Genomic DNA, 5,699 nt, shown 5'->3' on the forward strand with positions numbered 1-5,699 from the left:
AACTATAGCTTCAAAAACCACTTAAATATAGTTTCTTAGCAGCTGTAATGTGTGAAATAAAGAGAACTGATTAGATGATGTTTCTAAAATATATTTATAAAAATAATAGAGAAAACAAAAATAGTAATAGATATTACATAAAAAATACAATTTTCTATTTTAATAGCTGTAGTTTGTAAGTGGTGTTTTACATTAATGTTTAGAGTATTTAAGATATGAATACTAACCAATATTGGGTTAACCAGATTACTTAGCTTATAATTATTAAACAAGTGGGGTTTGTTTGTTTTTTTAGAAGTAAAAAGGACCAAAGCTTTATTTAAAGTAAGTAAATGTAACATAATATATACAGATAGCACATGGTGCCAATTGTATATACTTGCATCTAGTTACACCTTTGCCACAGCCTTGGCTAAATCTTGAACTAGTGCAGAATTCAGCTGTGCTAGATTGCTGATCTTAGCATGCTTAGACATGGCATACTTGTTCTTGATAGTCATGTGCTTTGTAAGCCCACGATTCACCATGACTATATTCTTAGCGAAGTGTTGCATAACAAGAAGAAGGGATTCTTCAGTGTATGACAAGTAATGCTGCAGAACTGGTGTCCACTCACCATTATCGAGACTCTTCAATGCTAAACAAAAAGCTCCTGCCACAATCTGAGAAGGAGGAAAGTGCACCATTTCATAGTCTAACATACTTAGTTCCATCAGGTGTTTGGCCAAAGTATGTTGCTCCACATCAACTTCTCCAATTTTAAATGCTCTGCGAAGGAAATGCAGGGGTAGAGGGTGACCCACAAAAAAACTTAAAGCTCTCAGAATCTTCATTTCCATCTGTCTGATTTGGAGCTTAGTGTAAGTGTTGTCAGTCACAAAGGCAAAGTCACCGATTTCTAGAGGGTACATTTCTTCGTATTTGCTCGCAATAAACATAGCAGTGACACCGACCAGCTGCAGCATCTTCTTGGGCACAGGATTATTCTGCATGAACCAATCAATAATGGAAACAGTCATATACATGGTCTCCTGCAGTAACCTGAATTTCATTTGAACCTGTATCAGCCAATCAATTAGGATGGTCTCATGTTTCCAGTGACTTCACGACCCAGTAAGGTATTTTGGTTTGACTGCTTGCTCTTCCTCAAGTTGTCTCAGATAAGTATAGATATCTTTCACATATTCACTACAAAGGTTTGGATCAGCTCCATCTTCTGCATTCACATCACTCATTGCAAGAATTACATCAGAGAAAGCCTGACACAGATATTCTTCTGCAGGGGCACAGCCAGACGTTTCCATTGGGCTTGGAGAGGGCGTATCAACCAGAATAGGCTCAGGAGAAAGGTTTTCTTCTTTAACAGGCTCAGGTTCTGGCTTTGGAACCGGTTCCGGCTCAGGCTCAGGCTTGCGTACCTTTTCGGGACGTTTTGGTGGTAGTATTTTAGCATTAACTTTTCCAGCAGCTAAAGTTTTTGCTTCCTTTTTCAGAGGCAGTTTGGCCTGTGGCTGTTCACTGACTGTTACCGATGTCTCCCAAGTGCTGTTCTTGACCTCAGTCCGGCCTTGGAGGCTGCAGCAGTGGCCACAGGCACACGCTTTGCGCCTGCCATACTGATATTCGCCTTATTTTCAGCAATAATTTTCGTGTTCCTGGTTATCCGGAGCGCCATGGCTTCCTCTTCACCAGGCAGCACCTCAGTGAGCAAAAGCTGAAAACGGGAGCCCCGCGGAGCCGGGTACCTGAAACCAGCACAGCTCAACAGCCTTTCGTCCGCAGCACGCTCTAAACAAATGGGTTTTACAAAGAAATTTATTAAGTTCCACCTAAAGTGGCTGTTTAATTTGTACTCCCTTATTAAAAGAAACTAATAGATGACTCTTTTATTTATAGTGTTATGCCTTGTGGGTCTTAGCTTTTATATTAGAACAAAATTGGCATCTCAAACCATAATTATAATAGACTGCATCTGTCTGCATACAAGCCCTTGTTTACTGATATTTGAACTTTAACCTTTTTCTCTTTTCTTTTTATTTTAGTGAGAGGAGGGGAGATAAACAGACTCCAGCATGCTCCTCGACCAGGATTCACCTGGCAACCTCCATCTGGGATTGATGCTCTATCCTCACTGCCCTGAGCCAACGCTCAAACCAATTGACCACTGGCTGTGGAAGGGGAAGAGAGAGTGAAAGTAGAGAAGGAGAAGAGAAGCAGCTTTCCATGTGTGTACTGGGAATTAAATCTGGAACATCCACACATTGAGCCAATGCTCTATCCACTGAGTCATCTGCCAGGGCATTAACCTTTTTCAAATTAGTGGTTAAGGACTAATTTTATTTTACTGACAGTGATTATCTGAGAATACTAACATTTTTTAAAATTCTGGAACAATTTAAAGACCAAAATTTTAGGTCCCTATCACCAATCAAAAGTTATTTTGTATATAATTACATGCAAGGCATTATATTGTTTCTATATTATATTTCACATTGAACTATTCAAAACGAATATATACAGAATTTAGTTTAAAATGGTTTGGGCCCTGGCCAGTTACCTCAGTTGGTTAAGGGAGTTTTCCCAAAGCAACAACATTGCGGGTTTGATCCCCAGTCATGGCACACAGGGGAAATATCCAAAGAATGCATGAATGAGTGGATCAGCAAATGACTGCTCCCTCTTCTTTCCTCACCTTCTCCCCTCCTCTCTTTTTCTCTCTAAAAATTTAAAAAAAAAAAAGAAAAGGAAGAAAATTAAGCCCTGGCCAGACAGCTTGGTTGGCTGGAGTGTTGTCCCAGAATGTGAAAGTTGCCTGTTTGATTCCCAGGTTAGGACACATACAGGAGCAGCTCAATGTTCCTGTCTGTCTCTCTCTAATAATCAATCAATTAATCAATCAATTAATTAATTAAATAGTTTTATAATTTTTTGAATGTGTATTGTTATTTGAAGTTTTTCTCTTACAAAAGAAAATTTTTATTAAATAGGCATTTAAATAGTATCCTATCATATTTATAAATTTTTGATGTTAATAAAATTTTCTGAATCCAGTTTTATTAAATATATACTACCCACTTCCCACCCCTCACTGGATTTAAATCTACAACAATCTTCCTTTCTTTGGTGGGACTGTGCTTCCCTCAGAGGTCTTTGGAGATTGAGAGGTCCTGAGTTTTGGGATGATGAAGTGGGTTTTGTCTAATGCACAACAAAATCTGGCAAAAGACAGAAGATGTTTGGCATTATGAGGTTCATGTTTTCCTAATAGGGGAATAATCATTTTATATATAGGAGGTATACCACAAAGTTAGTAAGTCTGCCATGTATGGTACTTTATTTTTCTAATATTTGGAGACAAAAAAATGACACCAGTGAGAAACAAAATAAAAATGACTACAAAATGTAAACCTGACTTAGTATGTGAAATTATTTTTGCGTCTTAGTTTTCTGTAGCTATTTCTTGAGTGGTGTTTATGGGGGTTTATGCATAAAAAATGTTTATCTGGGAATACACACATAAAAATACAACAAATTGTTAAGAAAGGGTAATCATTTTATTGTTTGTAAGTTATGATTCAATAAAAAATATGTAAAACAGTTTGCACAGTACATGCATATAATAAGTGCAAGAGACAACACCATAGGTCAAGATAAGTGTCACCTAAAACTTTTAGAAATGAATATCCAGTTATATTTAAACAAATGTAAACATGAACTAGTAAGAGAAAGATTAATTTTAATAATTCAATAATTAAACTAATGTTCTATTAAGGATATATCATATATAGATGTTTAAAATATCATCTCCATACTAATAAAATATTGCAAATTTAGTTTATATGGTAGAAAATACCTGTGTATTTAGACAAAGTTTAGAAAATTAAAAAGAAAAATAGTTCATCATCTATTAATAAGACCAGTAAGATGCTTGAACCTTTTTCAGTGCCTAAAGCATAAAGTTTGACATGGCAAATAATAAGCATTAATCTTTATACAATAGTTAACCCACTTACAAAATCAAACTAAATTGACTTATTATTTTTTGACATTAATACAAATGCAAATCAGAGACAATCAGTTGCATTTATTATATTTTGTTTTTATAAACCAGTTTTGACAGATTTACAAAATTCCTCCTCCAGAAAAAAAAATACAGTTCTTTAAAAAAAAATGGAATAATGTAGTTTTACATTTTGAGCCAAATTTATTAACAGGTGAACATAATAGATAAATTGATTGTTTGGATTGTTTGATTCAGGGTTATATTAAACATCTTAGGGATCAAAGACTATAATTTTTATTCACTGGTGAACATTAGATCTTTATTATAGTTTAAGACTAAATTTGTATTTTTGTGACATTCCCTGTTAGTTCTAGATTAAAGCACTTTTACATGCTCAGCCTCACTTTTATCTACTTTTCTATCAGTACTTTTCCAAGTACAGATATAGCTACAAATGTTATTTGCTTAGACATCACTCATCTCCCTAAGTTAATTAGTGCTTTTCTATTTCTAATAAATGTAATGTTATAAGTATCTTAACACATTTTTCTTTTTACCTTTCCTAGTATCCCTTTATTATTTTAGATACCGTTACACTTGACTGCCTCAGGAATGTAGTATTAGAAAACTAAATGATGTGATTAAGGAAGCACCAAATTTGTATCAGGTCTAGATTCAAATTCTGTCTTCTATTTGCCCCTGTTGTTTGCATCTCATTTAGGTTTAGTTTAATCCCTTTTAAATGGGAATGCTCATATCATTACAGTATATTTACAACAGTAAGTATGAGATCAAGTGTCTAATTATTATCACATAATCCCTTAATAAGTGGTACTTTTAAGCAGGCTCATTTCTTATACTGTCTTGAAATCTCAGCAAGTATAAGAAAAGTACTCTCAAGTCACAGGGAAACATTTGCACCTTTCACCGCAACTTTTCTCCACAGTTTCCTTGGGATACATTCTGCATTTTTGTCCCTGTTTTTGGTGCCTCAAAGGATGATTCTGTGTTTGAAGAAAACAGCAGGTTACTGCAAATCCCAAATATTCTGGTATACTGAGAAAAATTGTTAAGAGGAGTAGAATAGACTTTATTTTAAATTATGTTCTTCCTTCAAAGAAATATTTATCCAATTCATGTGTATTGTAAATGCTTATTTAAATGTTTATCTAACTGTCATGTTATCTTAACAACCTGAAGGGATTGGTGTGTTTTTTTCCCTTAATTCCATGACTTTTGGATATTCATTGCAGTGTCTGAGCAATTGGAAAGAAATGTGGAGCAAACAATTCTCTTTATTGGCTAGTTCACCTCACTCAGCACACCTAGGTTGAAATACCAATTTTTTCAAAAATAAGGCTAAATTTTTGAACCTTCTTTTTGTCTCTTTGATAATCAAAACCACTGGGAAATTATGTATAGTACCTCTAATCAGCTGGCCTAACTTATGATTGTATTTAAAAGAGAAAGAGATTGATGTTAGGGAAATATATATTTACAGTGGCTTAGAAAAAAATATATATCGTATATATACTCACTTAGATATAGAAAGGTGATTCCTCTCTTTGAATGGTTATTAAATACCTGGGAAGCTTACTCAATGTTTCACAATAGAGTGTTATTTTGGGGGTAGGGGTCACTTTTCTTTTAATACCCTTTCCATTGTTGATAGTTTTCAGTTTTTCTAACATTAAAT

General features: G+C 34.7%; 1 pseudogene; it reads right to left on the reverse strand.

The window, feature by feature from the left end:
- Positions 1 to 389: 389 nt before the first annotated feature.
- On the reverse strand, positions 390 to 1,690 carry LOC136312929 (G2/mitotic-specific cyclin-B1 pseudogene; annotated as a pseudogene).
- Positions 1,691 to 5,699: the final 4,009 nt, after the last annotated feature.

This window comes from Saccopteryx bilineata, chromosome 9 (genome assembly GCF_036850765.1).
Source record: "Saccopteryx bilineata isolate mSacBil1 chromosome 9, mSacBil1_pri_phased_curated, whole genome shotgun sequence".
In the NCBI taxonomy this organism is placed as follows: domain Eukaryota; kingdom Metazoa; phylum Chordata; class Mammalia; order Chiroptera; family Emballonuridae; genus Saccopteryx; species Saccopteryx bilineata.